The 20,006-nt window shown below is 42.3% G+C and overlaps 1 long non-coding RNA gene across 1 annotated transcript; it reads right to left on the bottom strand.

The window, feature by feature from the left end:
- Positions 1–1,831: 1,831 nt before the first annotated feature.
- Positions 1,832–19,490, bottom strand: LOC148648303 (uncharacterized). The gene is made up of 2 exons (XR_015926727.1): positions 18,370–19,490; positions 1,832–2,509 (listed from the first exon to the last, which is right to left on the bottom strand). It is a non-coding gene; the product is annotated as an uncharacterized LOC148648303 (long non-coding RNA).
- Between the last annotated feature and the right edge of the window lie 516 nt (positions 19,491–20,006).

Raw genomic sequence — 20,006 nt, 5'->3', positions numbered from 1 at the left:
GATGAAACCCCCGAGCGTGGATTGTTCTCACATTTTGATGGTCAGACAATGTATTTTGTTATGCATCAGAGCCTGTTCGCCGCAGACTCTCTGAGAATTATGCGTTTAGGTATTATCATTTCAACAGCACTGGACCAGAAAGGAGGGTGGGACGCATTCTAATGCAGCACACTCATTCTCAAGAATTCAGCTTTTTTGATTCCACCAAAAAAAAACAAAAAAAAACACTAAGTTATAAACTGATACCATCGTTGAAATATTGAAATTATTATCTTTATTTCAGTTGTTGGATGTTCTCTGCAGTACAAAGTCAGATGCCAGTTAACGGCTGCACAAGTGTCAGTTTCTCAATGGTTGTAAAAGGTGAGCGTTTATATCCTGTACCCTTGTGTCAAGAGCAGAGCAGCTGAGGCTCCTAGCTTTAATAGGAACTAACTGGTATATAACCAGGGATCATTTTTTCAGGACAGGTGTCCTATCCAGCTCAGGAGATCTACTGAATTGGACACTGGCAGGTCTTAGTTTTACTTTTTTTTTTTTTGTCCTTCCACTTATGAATTTGAAACTTTTACATACAACACATCCTGATTGTCACTGCACGTTTGCTATTTTCCATACCAGCCTGTAGTAAGCAGCTGTGTGTTTATCTTTACAGCCTGCCAAATCCCAGACTGCATTGCAAAACCTCGTGCCCACTCCTGACCCCTAAAATGCACAGCACCAGTGGTTACTACAAGTACGTCTTGTCCGACAAAATAAAAAACACACAAAACAACAGCGGCAGCTGTAGCACCAGACACCCCGGGCTACTCCATGTGAAAGCTGTCAGCTCCGTATTAATGTTTTGTTGTTGGTAAATCCGGTGGGGTATTTGTACGTAGACAGTGGTTTGGAAGTTTCTCTTGCAAGCACACAGAGTACTGATGCTCACTTGGGTGCTGCTGCACAGGTGATGTGGAAAACGAGGTTGAGCCGGATGAATTGGGGACCTCCAGCATCGCAAGGGCTGAGACTGTCTTCTGAAAGGGGTGAGTGCCCCGTGTCCCGTTATATGGCACTGACAAATCCAAGCCCCCATCCTCTTTACGAAAGCAAATAAAAGAGCATAAATGATCAACAGCTCAGGTGCCTGTCATAGGCAGAGAGCAGGACTCAGCTGGACTCGGAGGCAGGGAGCAGCTACATCCTCTTCCCCCTTTAATTCGCTGCTAAGACCCTTCATCGTCGACTCTGCAGAAAGCTGTGTTGTGTTTTTTTGCACCTAGCCTTATTTTTCATGGAAGTCATGGGACTTGCTGAAACCAGGTGAGAAAATGGACTTTAATCCATGCCTGGGCTGATTTAGAAATTCTGAGGCTGTCCTGTACTCTCGTGTGTCCTAGTGGATAGACCTTCATCTTTCCTCATCGTGCTACAGGAGGCGATAGGGTCAGGAGGTTTGACCAGTGTTCTGATAAAGTCGGTCTGGCTTTCCCTCGCTGTCTGGATCTGGTGAGGAAAGGATCTGACCTGCTCGCTGCTCCTCATTCGCTGCCCAGGTGGCGCGACTCCAGCGCCTCTCTGGCCAGGGACAAGTAATGATAAAGATACGGAGCGACCTACTTGTGGCTTGAAGTGATGAGCCCCTACAGCAAAAACTCAATTTTTGTTTATGCCGGCGCTTTTGGAGACATAAAGGATCATCCCAGTGAACGTTAAATGTGGGTTTAACAATTCAATAAGAGGGTTACACACTACTTACTGTGATCCACAGTCAGCGTGCAAGCTGTAAGCCCCTGGTTCGCATTAACCTTCCAGATCACAGCAAATAAAGCGGAGCAGACTTCAGCAGTTTATGAATTGAATTAAATTTATTGATTTAAACCTGCACATGAAAATCAAGAAAGGAATGACAGTTTGTTTATACAAAGGCAGTCTTCCCCCACCCCCCACCTCTTACATGCATCTCCACAAAATCGATGAAGGCAAATGAAAATATGTAAAATGCCTCGTAATATAAATACCCACCTTGATCACGTGTGCATGCGTGTGAACGCTCACCAGACACGCACCTACTGTATGTGTTTGCATATGCACAGCTGCTGATCCTCCTGTTAGGGTACACAACGCCGTATGGAGACTCGGGAGCGGTCAAGTAGCGAGATGAAGATTACCGCTATCGCTTTTTCACGGCATTGACCGGGGCTAGAGCACGTAATGGCTCGGGCTCAGCCCACCAGTTCAGTGCAGGCGTGATGGATCTGTGGAGATCAGCCATCATCATTTCCCCATCGACAGCGTCTCGCAGGCTGTTTGTCTTCAGCCTGCCGTCTGGTCGGGGCAGAGCTGCGCGGCCCTGCGTCCCGGGAGCCCTGCTGGCCGCTGGGTGTGGGGGCGATCAATGCACAGCTACAGCTGGTTGAAGGGGACCAAATCCATTGAACAGTTGATTTGGTTCCATTTTACCAGCTTTAGCAAAGCATTTTGGGGGATCGGTGCTGGTTGTTGCAGGGAAGGGGGTGAGCAGGCCCTGGGAAAGGAGAGAAACCTCATCAACTCTTTCTACCAACACAACAGCGCAAGAACAGCAATAATCCCACACTGTGACAAAAAACACATCGGAGGTTATAAATCAAGAGTGAAATATATACAGCAGTATTTATCACTGGTAATGGTACACCCAAACTTATTCACCAGCAGGCTGCGGATGGTATCTTATCTTCAGGGGTTCCGACTTTATATTTGGTGTAGTGGAGGAATTGCAGTAAAAATAAATGATTGTTTTGAGGTACTGGATTAGAATTCTTTAAATACACAAACTGTACCCCATGTGTGTGATGCACTATATATATTTTTGGTAAAGATGATCGTCTCAGTGAGTTGTGTATGGGTGGGCATCTGATTTAATAAACCTTTTAAAGGTGTTTTATGTGTTTAAGACACATTAAAAGAGATGTTGCCGACAGCCAGAACAACAACGGCAACATAAAATATGTTCTGGTGGTGTCGTCTGATTGATAATACTTGAGTAAGTAGTGGCGTTGTGGCCGTAGAGCAGAGTCTCTCTCTGTCTAGACTCGGGCTTGACAGTGACTGAGTCCCCAAGGAGAGCCGACGAAGTTCGCCGGCTCTCAGAGGGCAAACTGTAACGACTAGAGCAGCGCGCACGCTCACTCAGCGGCTCAGAAGGGAGGCCGCGGATGTGTTTGTGCAGCAGATGGTCGTGCACGGTGAAGAGCAGCAGGTATTACTTAAAAATCGCACCAACTCTCCCAGCACTGAAAACAACTGCTGAACTGACATACTGTAGCTGCGCCGTGATTTCGTTTATTTACTCGGGTTGGATCCTGGCAGTTCGAAAAGCCACATGAAAAATGACAGCCATCCAATCTTTTTCTTCCTTATCATTGATAATTGCCAGGACTGCAAATTGCTCTTCATCTGAACTGCTGTCAGCAAGATCAGTTAGCAGACATTCAGCCCATTCCAATATTAACTCACCCATGCACCGGCCCTGCTGTATATCGAGTACAATTAAATACCAAAAGCAACATTTTCAATGTGCTTTGTACAAAATACACTGCCAGACTGTCACCAGCAACCACATAACCATAAAAAAGATGTCACATCTTGACAAAGTATTTATAGTAGAGGACAGAAGCTGTACATAAAAGGTTTCCATTTATTCCGAGAACAGTTAAAAATTGCAGTAATTTATAATGGCATGTTAATGAGCGTTTGATTTTTATGGAACGGTTCTGTACATCTACTGACGGATAGCAAATCGCCATGTGGACAGGATAGGAGGACAAGTAAGATTCCTGAAAATTTGCTGCACTATTGCTTTTACACAGTAAAGACAGGCGAGCTACAGTACTGTGTGAAAAGTGCAAAAATCAATCATAAAACATCATTTAACAAAAAAGTTTTTTTCTACTACTACAGTACCTTAACAGAATGGCATTTGTCTTTATTTGTGAATATAATGACTGAAGAAAAAGAAAGTACTCTAAAGAATTTAGAGGTAGAAGCATGGTGCTCTCAATTCAATTCCGTTTATTTTTATATAGCGCCTTTCAGAACAAGGTTGCCCCAAGGCGCTTAACAAAGCAAGCCACTGCAAGAGGTAGATGGTCAAAGTCATTGTCTTTGCTGCAGGTAGAGATAATGAAGTAGTCCTGCAGTATGTGGGGTAAGACATGCCTGTCCACTTCCGTGCTCATGCGGAAGGTGTAACCAGCACCAGGTCACCAGCAAGCCAGCCGGTCTCTGCTGAGAGCCCCAGTGCCTGTCCGATTAGAGTGGGGCCTGTGTGAGCCCCCGGCAGAGAGCTGTGGAAACTGAGCAGCTTGGGCAAACTGCTTGTCGCATGGCCCTTTTAACAGTCTTGACACAAACAGCCGACCTGATAATAGAACGATTTCCTGATGTGCTTTTATCAAAACGGCTTGCTGCTGATGTCTAGAGAAACAGAAAAGGGAGACAAAGACGGAAGTGGTCAGGAGGTAAGGCTAACGCCAGTGACCACTGGGTTATCAATGTCAAGCGCACCTGGAGATACAGTACTGTAGGTGAAGTGTAGAAAATGTGGGAAGCTAAGTGCCAGTTTCCCTTTAAAGCGTGAAACGAAGTGGAGTAGGGCGCAGTGAATCTCCAGTAAATACATGAGTTGTGCATACAGCCTTTCTGCCATAGATTTCTTCCCAGTCATGTCAGTGGTGAAAAGTGTGTTTTGGGCTATGAAGCAGGGCAGGTCAGTGTGCTGTGTCAGTCGCTCTTCAGAGCCAGGGTACAGCTGTCACCACAGGGTGCTCCATAAACTTTATCTCAATGAATTGCACTTAGGGGGGTTTCTAACTGCTAATAGGCTCTTCTAATAAATGATCGCGCAGGACTGGCTTCTAAAAACAAAGAATTTATCATGGGCATGTCAATATTGCTAATGAAGCAGCAAGATCCAGCACACAGCAGAAAATAAACTTAAATTGACCCCTCTGTCGTTCTTGCTCCTTCGCTATTCCTCATTCTCATTCTCTCTCCGTCTCCCTCTGCCTCGCTTCTCACTTCTCCCTCGGCCTCCGCCCTCCGCCCTCCGCCCTCCGCCCCTCGCCCCTCGCCCCTCGCTCGCTGAGCCCGCAGCGCGCAGTGTTGTGGGACGCTTGGCAAGCAGGAGCTCCGAGCGTCGGTGCCCCCGTCGCACGCAGCAGGTGTATCAACCTTCAACCCCCAGGTGCTACGAGGCGATCCTTTCTCCTCAAAATACGCAAATCAGATTTCGAATTAACCGCGCGAGCAATTTGTCAGCGAACGAAACATTAAACTGTGGAACAAAACAATTGAGACCATTGATTCGTCTTTTCTGGCGTTATCTTAATGAAGTGAACGCTCGCCTGGCTAATGACCTAGTAATGTTTTTTTTTTCTCTTGCTTTCTTTCTCACACGCTCTCACAGATAAATACACTTTTGCAGAGTTCATTTCGGCACATCTTCAAAATGAGGAGAGAGTGGGGCGGTTGTAGCCACCCGTTCCCTTAGAAATGGTAGATCTTTTTTTCTCTCACCTTTTTGTTTTGAACTTTTCTTTACGAAATATTTCATGTAAACTAAAGCCCTGCGAACTGAAGACACTGCAGCTGACAGCGGAGCCTGTTCCTAGTGGAAGGAGAAACACCCTACACTTTGCATTCCAGAGGCATTAGGGCTGCTGCAGAAGGATAATACTCCATTAATTCATAAATGCTTAGTGGCATATCTATTTATTTCAAATGAAATGCACCATAATATTCACACATCAGGAATGAGTTGGGGCGTCTTAAATACTACTGAAATTATTGATCATTGCTTTTTACTTATTAAAATTTTATTAAAATAGAACATTCCGTGAAGTTGGCTATCGGGTCTTGCAGAGCAGGATGTTTTTTTTTTTTACTTCAGCTAGAGTGGAAATCTGCTAATTGTAGCACTTGACAATTGCTGAGAAACAGGAATGAATGAAGCAAATGACGTTAATTTAAGCTGCTCAATAAAAAAAAAGGAAAATTTAGCACCGACACACATTTTTAGACCGAAGTGAGATACTCGCATTCCTGGAGACCCACACTAGATAGTGGTCAATTTGGCTTAGATTTTAATTCACTGTACTACTGCCGAGCTGACCTGAGCTGTCTTTGATTTCTTGATTATTCTTAACTTGCGATATAATGTAACTGTGTATAAACTCTGCGAGTGTGCGTGGGTCTCGGATGGTTATTGTTACAATGCTGTTGCATTCTAGAAAGTGTGTAAGAAACAGATATACTATCGGCTCCGGGGGTTAATGTTGCCAACTCCAATACTCCAGTTTTAGTTCAAATGGACCCCTGCTTATCTACACTTTCACATCGTTAAAAAATAGTTGCATTGATCATTCACTGAATTCATTCGCATTTAAATGAAAATGAAAATCCATTTTATTTTCATATTATTTCTAAGGCGCCTACAATTCTACTTATTTTGCCAGTGTTTAACATTTGCTTCTGACACAAGTCTAACACCAGCCCTGCAGCCCTGAAGCCCCTAAGCAGCCCGAGCAGAGCCACTGAACCTGCCAGAGACATACAGTACATGGATCCTGTAAAAGACATCTGAGCACTTCTCCCAAGCTAAATTCACACACCCTGCAAACTTAGCATTTGCTGTAATTATCCATACACTTTCGGCTTTAGTATGATCTGCACAGTCGTATTCCAGGATTACAATTTTACCGTTTTGTTTTATCTTTAACCAGCGGTTCTCCAGTACGGTATCTGATTGTCTCAATGCAAAAACACGAGCAACAGCCAAATTCAAGCTCTGCCGTTTGGACAGCTCAGCAGGACAGCGCAGCCGGTAAAGGGAAAGCATTTTTGTTATCTCGTGGTAACGCTTGGCGCCATTCAAAAAGTAGATTTTTTTTAAACAAAAAACCCCCGCTTTTTTTCACCCCCTTTCTCTTTTTTTTAATAAACTTGTCATCAAAGAGCAATAACAAATTGATGAGGGTCTTCCAAAGACATAAATTCAATTTCGAGTGGACTAAATGAATGCAGAGGAGAAGACAGAGGCTGCCTGCCTGTTTTTTGCTGTCCTTTGCAAAACTGCAAAATAGATTTTTGTGTCTTATTACAGCACAGACAAGGCCGGTATGTAACAAAAACTAGTTTAATTATAGAGTTAAAATGATAATAACAGCACTAATAAAAGACTGGAACTGAATCTGTAGTGGGAGAGGTTATGTCCTTTGCAGTAAATCCAATTTCCATGTGATTTTTTTAATTCCAGACCCTGATAAGAGAATATATTGTCCTGAAAGCAGTCTGTAGGATTCAGAATGCTTCTCTTCTACGTGGAAACAGATGAGTGTCTTGATAACTTGTGTCTGAAGTTGTGCTCTTGTAGTCGCCATGTGACTGACCTCTCAGTGCCATTTTCCTTAACCCTCCGGTTCATTCGCTCTCACGTTCTTTAATAGTTGAGCTCTGAAATGGCCCAATGAGCTGTGAACTCCGAACCTCTTTGTGTTAAACCAGTACAGACTTTTCATTAACCCACTAAAGCTCACTGGAACGGTCTGATGTTTTTCTGGGTGTAGTTTGTTTTGGGAAGCACAGCTACTATCTTTTTTTTTCGGTCTCTAAATCCTGATTGGTGCTTGGGGAAAAAATGATCACATCCTTAGGTAAATCAAAATATACAGTATGATTGATGTAAGCCTGTTGTGTTTTTTAAGATATGAAGATTGAGATGAATATTCAATTATCCTAGCATTGCTCTCTGCTGTTGTAAGTGTAGGCGGTTGTTATGGATACATATTGTATATAAAGTATATTTTCCACCTCGCACGTCTGTGCGTTAGTCTTAGATGGTGACTTGAGTGTCTGTCTGCATGGGGACAGCTGGGTTCTGGTCCTCTTTCACAAGTGTCATTGCTTTTGGATAAGAGGAGGGCAAAGACTGTGCCCCACAGAGCTAAAGGTGCCATTTTAAGGCTGGTTTTTCAGTGGCAATGGCAGCTGGGAATGGCAGCTATTAATATCAGCTGTTCTGGAGAGTCATCCTGCCTGTCAGACAGTTGTGACCCCCCCCACCACCAAAAAAACCTGCTCCTCGTTGGCCCTCACCAGTGGCCTTTATAACAAGCAGGGTGCACTCAGGCCTTTGCCTTATCTGGGCACAGCAGCACATGCTCTCAAGGCCCAGATATCCAGCTTTTTAAGAGCCATGTCTAAAAAAAGGGACATCTGTTCTCTGGCATCAGTCAAGTCGTGTTGCGTACCTCCCCACCCCACTAACGTGATCCCGATAACAGGAAAATCACGGGACGACTTCAGATTGGACGTGCAAATGCGTTCGAAGCTTTACTGGCTACTGTGAATGAATTGAAAGCGACGTGTTCAGTTTCTGTAAGACCAGTGTTCAAAGTAAAGCATTTGTCTTCAGTGTCTTGAAGGCATGCAGTTAACCACTCTGCTCAAAAATAGGATTTTTAAGGTATTACTGATGCTTCGGAGAATTCACTAATTCTTAAATTTGTACGATAATTAGATATTTTAGAATTCAATATGTAATAAGATGAGTGAAGAGTTAGTGTAAAATAATTTTGCGTTTGCCAGAGAACATTAGCAGCAGTGCATCTACTGTAGCAGACAGACAGACGTTTGTCTCAACATGGGTAAAATTACATTATAAATACATTTAGCACAGCATTGCACAACAACAGATTGAGCTAGTGAACTCCTACAGAAGAATGGCCCTGTTTTAAGAGCTTTTATTATTTTATGCCATGTTGTTGTAAGAATTACTTGGCCTTGCCTTCAAATAAACAGTGACTCTCAGCGGCAGATGCAATATTATGGTACAGGCCTCTATAAATTTTAATTAGCCAGCTAATTAGGTTGTTTTAGACTCGGTGCAATAGCAAGTTGACCTTTGATCCGACTATAAAGTTTAATGACGTTTCCTTGCCAAGCCCAGGATTCACTGAACGTTTTTTCTTTTGTTGTTTTTGTTGTTGTTGTTGTTGAAATAGTCGTGGTAACCCAGGCTGGCCGGGGAGAGACTCTTTGGTGAGGCCTGTGCCAAGAGGCCTGGGATTCGCAGCCCAGCACCTGTCCCTGGCCCAGGCCAGTGTCAGGGAAGGGAGAGCTACTGCAGTGCAGTGCTGCTTTCTCATCCCCTGCAATCGGACGTGCGCAGCACCCCAGCCTGAGTCAGCACAATTCCTCTTTTGATTGGTTGATCCGAGCAGGATACTTGCAATTTATGCTAAAGGAGAGACAACGTCAGCCTCCCCTAACGGTAACAGTAATTGAGATTTTTTTAAGTGTTTTGTCAGGACCGCCCATTACATTCCTAGCCGTGCTCATTTTTGAAAATGTACTTTTTTAACGTTTTCGGTACGGTCCACCCTCCTTTTTTCCGTTCCACTTTTCCCATCACCTTTACCCTCAACAGCACTGTGGTTTGCACTCCGCCTCGGTTTCTTCGTATCACTTTTTAATTCTTCTTTCTTTGAAACAAACTTCATCGCCAAAGCAGGTTTTTTTGATCGACCAGCTGCTTCTGCAGCAGCTAAAATATCTGTCCTGTGGGTCAATGTAATCTTGCTTAATAGCGGTTTACTCTTCAACACCACATTTTTCTTGTTAGGACGACAGTTTCAAATGAGATTGCTGATGCGCTCCTTCACTAATGCTTTTACCAGGGACAGCCTATGCTTTTAAATACTTGTGCAATAAAATGCTCTACAGCTCCAGATGAGAGCTCTATTAAATTTGGATCGCTAACCATCCCCATCAGTTTCTTTCTGGACACCCAGATTTACTGGACTGCTTTTTCGCCATTGGACTAGGCTTAATTAATTTTACAGTTAACGTTCACGGCAAAGCTTCAAAATGAGGAGGAAGGTGTAATTACTGTACACAGGAGGTTGTACTGCAAAGGGTTTCACAGGTAGCCTCTACTGCAGTGAAGACAGACAGGAGAGCAAGAAAAGCAGAGAGTTTCCCTTATTTATTAATTAAGAAAAGCCCTGATGTTATTTTAACTATCCCCCCCCCCCCAATAAAAATTGTTTCTCAGAAGTCATTCGTTTCATTCTCTGCCTTGGACGGTTTTCAAACTTCGCGTGTGCTGCCGCAGTCCAGCTCAGTGAGTCCTAGTTAACTTTTATTGGTATTTTAACCATGTCTTCATTATCATAAACACTGTGGGGCCAAAGCCATTCTCAAGCACCTTCAGACAGAGAATTAGCATCCCGTTCTTAGGTTACACAAGGGTTATCTTCTAGCAAATATTGTAGATTTACTCTGGAAAAAGTCAATAAATCTCTCTTAATTATGCATTTATACATAGACCAGATATGTGCAGTGTTTTGATGTACTTTACAACTAAAAATGTATTTTAAAGTTGGCATGAAAATATAATACTGCACAGAGTGAAATCACTCGAGCACTTATCTGTCATGTTACGGCACTGGCGGTGATGTGGCTGGTGTGTGGATGCCCCAGTTCTCATCCGTTCTGTACGATCTGGCCAACTTGAAACATTTGATCAGGAAAGAATGGAAAACAACGCGGTTGTTGCTGAAACTTGGGGGGAGAAGCATCTACTAGACTTCATACTGTCAAGAGCTTAATCAGCTTGCTGTGTCCTCATAGAGAGAAGCTGCTGTAAACTTGGCAGCCATTTTTCAACCAGTGGCTAAATTTCCTGACCGGGTGACAGGCCCAGACGTCTTGCTTATCTGTTTGAAGTGGCGTTTGCTGATACATTATCGGGGCTGTCGCTCACACCGAAGGGCATTCCTGTCCCCAGTCCGACATTCCCGCTTTCAGTCTGTCTCACACCAGAGGCCTGTCTCCTGTCAGCGTCGGCAAGTCCCGGTGTCTCTAGCGAAGGCTTTCTGCTCCAGCCTGTGACAGGAGTCTGGACAGCTCCACTCACTGCACTGCCTGGTTGCTCATACACTGTCTGACTATCTTTAACAGAACAGCAAGCTACACAACATGCAGCCTTTAGTTCCATTTGTTTTGTGTTCCTTTTTCTCTCCAGTTTGAGTGCCTTTCTGCAGTCTCTCTCATCTTTTCTTGATTTGGTATTCTCGTAATTTAGGAGAAAAAAAAGACGATCTTTGCAAAGTGAACACGGCCAAAATTCACCAGCAACAGCCATCCTCTCTACTGAATACGAAACTATGAAGCAACACTTTTGCAGCAGTTGAATTGACACTCATTTTAAAAGCCAAGTTCATTTCCCCACCTTATTCAAATTATAGCATATGAACCAAGAAATGGTTTGAATACATCTTTTGCACTACGTTTTTCTCAATCTTAAAAACACCCACTAATTTCTAAGCAGCCAGTGATTGTCTGATTTTTCACAACTAGAAATTCCACTTTTTTAACAGTGGAATATCCTCTCCTGCTGAAGAGTAGGGACAGTTTAGTAGGTTGGCTCACAGCTTTAGGCATCTGACTCGTTGAACTGTGCACCCTTGTCTGAGAAATTCATACAGTGTAGGTTTGTTTCCTAACATTGCGAACTGCATGGTGGACTCCGCTCCATTAGAAACATACCCGAAAAAAGCAGTACCTCGGTCACAGTGCAGTGCACAGTTTCAACGGCACAGCCTCCATAGTTTTGCTCTGCCCCAGGAGAGATTCCATTGATCACGAGTAGAAGCCTCTATTGATGAGAAAATACACCAGCAATGCCAGTTGTCTGGCTATCTGTCTTCCTTGTACCTCAAGAAACCTCCCTTGTTTTGCAACATCAGAACCATTTCAAGTGTCATCTGCTCTGCAAATGTGCTGCTGTGATTCCTGACATAATCTTAAATACCGTATCTGCATTTATGGTGCAATGCATTCATCACGGCGTTTGGTCTGTATTTATAGACAGTGGCATTTATGCCTTTTTATTTTAAAAACTACAAGGTGGAAAGAACGTTAAAGCGACACAGTTCCAAGGACATTTTAACAGCCTTTTCTAATATGTACGCTGCTTTTCTGCTGGTATGTCACTTGAAAATAAGCAAGCTAGGCTAATGGCGTTTAAACTCTGTTATAATAAGAGTAATAATGAATAGAGAAGAAAATGGGCAATAGCCTCAAGAGGACGTTTAGACGCATCTTTCTTCAAATGCATTTGAGTGATTGTTTCTTTCTTCAATAACTGGTTCAAATAATGTTTTCTTATAGCTCTCTCTGGCTTTTAGCTGAATTCTCCGCCGTTGTAGAATGCTAACTAGGTGCTCACTGTCACTGCATTCTTGAAATATGCACTTTAAGGAAGATATCTGATTGGTGATGCAGTCCAGGGCATCATCTTCCTACTTAGTGAACTGTTAAGACATCAATCTACATAACAATACAATTTTCAATTAAACTCGGCTTACAGTATTGCACTATATGAGTATATGCCATAAAACACTCTCTGGATACAAAGTATGTGGCATTATTGTGCTTCAAAGAATTCTGACCACTATATGATCTTTTTTTCCTGTTAAAAGTTTTTTAAAAAAAAATTTGTTCTGTTCTAGGCTCTGAGTAACTGGACTTGTTAATGGGGTGAACTTTGTATTTTCAAAATAATAATAATACAAATCATTTTAATTCAAATATCTTCATTCAGTGGTCTGTCATTTTGCAAATGTTAGCTAAAAAGTGACTGGGTGGCTTTTTTCATTTTAATTACCTCCTAATGGCTGACAGTTCCCCTGAATTTTAAAATGTTGGATGATTAATTTTAGGTTCCCATCCACTTAAATTAGAGGATAATTTAAGTATTCTAGAATTAAATTTATTCCAGAAGTCGCACGTTCCCTAGATTAATCCACGAACCCTAACTGTCCTCTCATCTCTCAAACCCAAACACACGTCTGTCTTTCTGCACAGATTACAGACACCTACAAACTCATAGTCCCTGACATCCCCAGCTGGTAGACTTTGAATCCACAAGGAAAAGATGAAAAAGAGCATCTTGTGTTATTTTATAAGCAAGTTTCGAAAACTGGCCTTTTGACCCATAGTGTACATACGTTATGAGATTTTTGCCCGTGTCTGAGTAATAGAAGAATATGAATTATAGTAATGTTAATATTAATCGGCCCTGGCCATTTCTCAGTGCTGAAAAGCAGACCTGTCTAAACATACTTTTGAGACTTTATGTAAAGCCTTCCATAATTTATATAAGCTTCACTCATATAAATATAAGGTTAGCAGGCACAGACAGCTGTTTTGTTTAGTAGGACTCATCAGAGAGGTGAAGCTAATACACCATAACCCTGAAGTTTCCTACTTTATAGAACTAGATTCAAAGAACTTCAAATGGTAATTAAGTTAAACGCTTACTATGATCTATAAATACATTGTAAGCAATAGAAAATCCCTTTTCCTTGGTAACCTTTTTAAAATGTTTTTTACATAGCTTAATGGTATGACCTTTGTGAGAGAACAGATGATGATATGATATATGATGATAAGGATATTAAATACACATGTTTCATTTCATTATTGCACTGGAAATGTAGGCTTGGAGATTCAAATTCTGTTTTAGTTAGGAGTTCAAGGAAAGCAATTCAGAACTTAATAATAGAGCACACAAAGCAGTTTGCTAAAACTCTAAGAATGTTAAATATTATTTGCCCTTTTTAGCGCAATGCAGACTCTTGAATGAATGCAATAATTTCCAATAGATTAAGATCTCACTTCTTTTTTTTTGTTTTAGTATGTCCATTTTTTGAGCAACTCAGTAGTAAAATTGAAAGCAGATTTATTTAATGGATAAACCCGTGCTTTATTGATGTGGTGTGAATAATAAAAAATTCAGCTGTGCTTTCACTACTGAAAAGATTAATCATTTTGGCAACACTGGAAGAAATACCCCCAGTTGAGAAACAAACGAGACTGTGGTTTTGCTTCGGAAAAGGCCGGGTCAGTCTGAGGCCCATGTGTGATATAAATCCTTGACACTCTCCCTCTTGCAAGTTATCCACCAGTATCTAATCAATGGGCACCAGCGATCAAGTCCTGGGGATGGACTCTGCACCTCAGTTCGGTAGTAAATCCTCCATGTTTATGGTTCTCATTTTCTTTCCCTGTTCCCCTATTGCTGTACTTGTTGCTGCTGCTGCACGATTATTGGATTGAAACCCAAACAGACATTTCTTCCACTGATTGAACAAATTGATCCCGGATTTATTTTTTTTCCTCCTCTGAGAGAGGCGGACGGCACACTTGGAGGCCGTGCCGACGGCATGGATCTGTGCCTCTCCCGGGCCCAGCCTCTCGTGTCCCTCCCTCGGCCTACCCGCCCGCTGATGGTATCGGGCCTGACACCCCCACTGGAGGGGCTGTGCTAGTTTCAGCCCCTGGTCCCTGTAAGAGCTGCATTGCAGCTGAGGGCTCTGGCCTGGTTCCTCCTTTAGCCCAGCTCTGAACTAGAGGACCAGTTTTGTCCAAATAAACCCCCCAGACTGGACCAGAGCCTAAGCTGGATCTGCAGCAGGGCTACTTACAGATAAGAAATGACTTGTTTCTGGATTCAGTACCTCTTCACATGGCTCCCTGCTGTAATATTTATTCATTTAATGATTTTTCTCAGTGCAGAGGTGGATAATACTACTACCGCTCTTGTTTTTATTTTAACAGTTTGAATGTTTAGACGTGTTGTATGAGGTTAAGACGAGGACCGGAGGATTTGTGTTCTCTGAACAGAGCACAGGAACACAATTCCTCCCGTGTGTTTTGCTGTAAAGTGGCAGTGCAGGCCTTTGGGTCACAGGTGAATGGTGGTGTGTAGATCCTAACGTGAGTAAAACCCACTTTTTGGGCGTTCAGAAGCGTATACGTGTTTGAAATTAAAGATTTCCATTTTGTCTCCGATTTTACTGTCACTGCTGGTCGGACGTGTAATTAAATGATTTTCGGTGATAACAGACATACAGCAAATGGGTGAGAAAATCGTGTCTGTTGCCTCTGTGTATCGAAGACTGCAGCGGCAGAGATGAGCAGATTCCATTCTCCTTACATTATCTGAGGACTAATTCAGATCATGAAACAGCTTATAAGACTACTTCTTTTAATGAGTGCTGCCAAGTGGAGCCCTCTTCAATTTATTGTTTGAGATCTCCTCCTTCAAAACTGAACTTTTTGAGGTTAAGCCTTAATTTTAAGATTCAAGTTTGTCAATTTTTTTTCTTTCTGAATGTCCTGACTTCTTAAGGCTTCTTATCAGAAATAAAGAAGGTGAAATTGCGTATTATGCCTTTAAATCCTTGTTTTACAGGCTGCCAGAAAGATATAGGAAGGAATGAGCCTTTGTAGACCTATATGTGAAATCTTTTTATTTTAAATAACAGTACTTTTCCAAAAATACTACAATACCTTAAATTCTAGGCAAGATGTTGGTTTTGATTTCAGAAAATTCAAAGATTAATGGAGCCCACGCTATTTTCACTGTAAACAAAATCTGGTCCATTTACATTTCGTGGTCATACATCTTTAAAGGAAAATAATTCTAAACTTCGGCCTGCATGTTTTCAGAGTGGAAGCTAGTGGCATGTTATCTGGCATTATACTCCAGCAGATATCCTTTGAAACATAAATATCATTATGTAGATCAGAGTTACCCTTCTTGACTGTTAAGTGGAGTTTCTGGGCTCGTTGTCTGTCGGTAATAATATATCCACCATTCTCCCATTGTAAGGCTTGCGTCATGATGTCGATAGCACTGCGTCTGAATGCTCAATACAGCTCCTGCTTGAAAATACGCATGCCAAATAAGGGAGCTTTAAATATGGTAAGGGCAAACGCCACTGAAGTGATTTTTTGTTATTCTGTTTTATAAATGGCAATTATTCCGCTACTAATTATTTTTTCTTCCAATTATTGACCGCTACTGTTTAAATTCTAAAGCTTAAGAATGAAAATTACACCCGAAGTCTTAAAGTGTAATGTTACAAAGGGACTGGCACAACCGGGTGACTGTTAACACTGTTGTCTCACAGCTCCTGGGTCTGGGGTTCAGTTCTGGGCTGGAGCACCCTTTGGGGTGGAGTTCGCATGTACTTCCCAAAGTGAAATGGGTTTCCCCCAGGTGCTGCGGTTACCTCCCTTTGCCAAAAGACAAGCAGAGTAGGTTTGACTGGGGCTGTTCTACATCGTCTCTTTCTCTGTACCTGTGTTATGGAATGGCATCCTGTTCAGGGCGAGAGCTGTCACATGATATTAGTGGTGCCTTGCGCCCTATGTTTCCAGGATACAGAAACGAGGAAGAGCGGTTTTCTTATAACCAATAAGCGGATGTTATAAAGGCGTCAGATATTGTCTGATTCAGTAATACAAAAATACTCTTGACACCCAAAGCCACCTCATGTCCTGGTAGGAGATAAAAGAGAGAAGTCTCCCCATCTGCTCTGAGCTGCTCATGCACAGCCAGCACTCATCAGGCTACACAAAGTGGACCCAGCCAGATCTTGTCTTGTGGCATTGCCTTTCAAAGCCCCTGCCGCAGTCAGCATTATTGCATATTTAATGTCCTGATGAGCACTTCCACCTGCTGACACAGGCAAAGTGACAGAACAATACACCCCTCTGGAACAAGATCATCAATCGACTCCGCACTCGTGCTCTTCAGCAGCAAGGGAAGGGGGCAGGACAGGGCTCACAGAGCCTCGGGTTCCAGATTGTGCGTCGGACACGCTCGCAGACACCACGTGCACTCTACGGGCTATAAATACCGTTCTGCATGCAAATGGAACTGCAACAGCTCTGCATGGAAATGCATGTTGCATATAGCTCACATCTACACAACATATATGAACCCTATTTGCAACAACAATTTGATTTGTGTGCATTATGCGCACAACAGTGAAGCCTCTCTTAATACCTATTTTTTATATATATACATCCACTCACATTTGTTAACATCTCGGCCATCTCCTGCTATGTGCTTCTGCTCCTGGTAAATGCACGCAGACAATGGAATGTGTTTTGTAGCCCTGGCATCTGTCCTTTGTGTTTTGCGTGTGTTGGGATATAGTGGCCACCACTCATATTTAAATTAAGACACCCTGTGTCTTAAATGAGTCAGTTCCTCAGAACATCTTCCCTGCCACTTTTGCGATATTGTCAAATAATGAGGGGATCTTATTGTCTATCATACAATAATTTTAAGGCAGAGGATGCCCAGAATTATAGGCTATTATAAATTAAAAAATTAGCTGGAAACTGTAGTCTTTGTCTTATATTTCAGTGTTCCTAACATTGTGCTAGTTACAAAAGAGAGAGTACAGGTTCGCAGTATGAGACAGTTTTGTTGGCTTGCGACTCTTGTGTATTTACTCTACGGGAACAGTTTTCACCAACGGCACTGAGAATCCTGACACTCGCATACGGTGTGCTGGGTTTTCATTTTCAAAATAACTTTTTGCTGCTTGACTGGGCAGGTGCAAGCCCATCTGTCACGTCCTTACTCGCCTCTCTTTTTCTGGTCTTTCGGGTTTGCCACATCTCTGCAAAGCTCACCTGTTCTTTACAGCTGGCTACCTGTCTGTCTGTCTGTCTTCCTCCATGCGCGGGGAGTCTCCCACCTGAGATACATACTTCTTTACATTCCATAGCTGGTCTTGTTCATATGGGCATATAAAGAAGTATGTCCCCCAAGCAGGTAGTTTCAATATGCGCATATAATCATGCTTGAAATAAGTGCTGATTCAGGATTTCAGCCCCCAAGAGAGCTGGAGATCTGTCGAAGCCTGTAATGTCCCCTTTTTCCCCTCCTCTGCTCCGTTCTTCATTGATTAATCTATATTTAGCGTAACAGCAATTACTTCAGAGCTTTACCTCATTATTGGGGTGCTCAGATTAATCAAAGAATTTTTGCACGGCCAGAGTCATAAACGAGTAATAATTTAGCAAATGGTCACATTTAAGGGATTTTATGTTATTGTGGTATTTCACTACATCCCATCAAATCCTTCCACTGTAATGTCATTTTCCTATAGAACAGTTAGATTTATGTTTTCAGATAACTAATTCTTTTTACAATTTAGTGCTAGAACCGCTGCTGAAACAGCGCTAATTAAAACTCTTTTTTTAAAAAGAGTAAGAGGGTATTTACTGTCCGTTGTGCGCATTACCTCAGTTCTGGGCCCTATTCTGCTCCACACACTGCAGTTTTCAAAACTAAGCAATTTTCCAAGTATTTTTTTTTTGCTATATACCACAGTTTACAGCTAAAAAAAATAACATTAATCCATATGTCATAGTGATAAGAACATTTCTGTGCAACCTACGCAGCATGAAAAAGACTTCACCTTGAATACAATGCCAAAGGTAAAAGCAGGAGAAGGGAAGGTAGGAGCTTACCTACTGGCTAAGTGAGTCCAAGGCTATCAAGTTAACTCACTCCCCCAGCCAGAGAGAAGAAGCATCATGGAAAAGGAAACCCCCATTTTTCGGTTCGGTTATCAGATGCTGTCTTTCAGTGTCTCCCTCCAAAAACTTTGGCCAAGATGTAGTCCAGAGAAGACGCATTCGCCTCATGTGCCGCAGGCCTTCAGAGAAATTTGAAGGTTGCCGCTGATAGATAGATTGGGCTGGAGATGCGAGACTCAGGATAATTTGCTCCCACCAGAGTCTACCTCTCCTCCCCTCCAGTCTCTGTCTCTGTATCTTGCTCTGCTTCTGTCACTTTCTCTCTCATACTCTCTCTTTCTTTCGTTGCCTCCCTCCCTCTCTCTCTCTGTCTCTCTCTCTCCCCCCTCTGAGCTTTAAAGCTCTGGTAACAATGTGGACCAGGCGGCACTGCAGAAACTGATGATTGTACTGAATGGGAGGCTATAATGGGCAGATTTAGCAATCGGGTGCACACTTGGGGTCACCCAGTGCGCTTTGTGCTCGTTCAGCACTGTAACGACCGGCGCTTCTCTGGTCCGCTCACCTGAACTCCGGTTTGGTCGCTGTCATCTCGCCCCCCCCCCCCCCTCCAGCTCCTACCACCTCCCCTTCCTCAACTTCCTCTCCACCAATAGATCAATACCAATTTGCAGGCTAATGTAGAATGGCTGCTGCTGGTGTTAATGAATTTTACCATTTCTCACATTCCTTTAATGAATACGTTAGAGGAGGTTTAAGTAAACCTAACAAGTGGAAAACAAGTGCTCAAGAATAATGGTAGCTCAACACATTTTAAGGTCAACTCTGCCAGCTGCACTTGTCTGAATTTATAGCAGTTTCCTAGATGAAGTGTTCTTCTGATAGTCTGTTTCTAATACAATTAAAGTGGATTAAAGCTCCAGCCTTCACTGTGCAGAGTACACTATACAACTATATACATGTGTACTCAAGCTGAATATAACTGTAGAAATGTGCAACTGCAGTCATAATATTGCATCATTTTATATTACTACTGTACTGTATATAATGTGTGCATTTAAGCACTATATCCTAACAGTATTCTAGAAGAAATTGAGATACATTATCGTGGTTATAAAATCACTTTTCGCTTCTTAAAACAGAATTGAGCAGGAATGTGACAAAACACTTGTCATCTTTCTTTTACAAATTTCTTGAAAGAAGGAAAATTATTTGTTTCAAAATTAATATCGTTCAAAGCCTGAATTTTGAACGATTTTACCAATTTGTTCAAATACAAAAGTTTAGTGCATTGAGCATAGAATTTAAAGTAGCTGAAAATATGAACAAAATGGACATTTTTGTTTTGCCAAGATATACTGTCCATCCTTCCCAGAACGTGTAATAAGCTGTGAACACGAGCTGCACAAACAACATAACTGCAGAAAGCACATTTTATAAAATAACGAAAGCAAAAACCTTCATGTGTTTTCTAGAGAAGTATCTGCCCTTCAAACTAAGCAACCAAATGCTACTGTACATATATCATTCAGTGCATGTTGCAAAGTACATTGAGCTGGAAAAAATACTCTTGACTTGAGAGTAATTAAACTAAAAGTCTAGCTCATAAATCTAACTTATTTCATTCC

The sequence above is a fragment of the Lepisosteus platostomus genome, chromosome 15, assembly GCF_059453375.1.
Source record: "Lepisosteus platostomus isolate fLepPlt1 chromosome 15, fLepPlt1.hap1, whole genome shotgun sequence".
NCBI classification, from domain to species: domain Eukaryota; kingdom Metazoa; phylum Chordata; class Actinopteri; order Semionotiformes; family Lepisosteidae; genus Lepisosteus; species Lepisosteus platostomus.
Note: the sequence above shows the minus strand (reverse complement) of the source record. Positions and strands in the feature narration are given on the sequence as shown.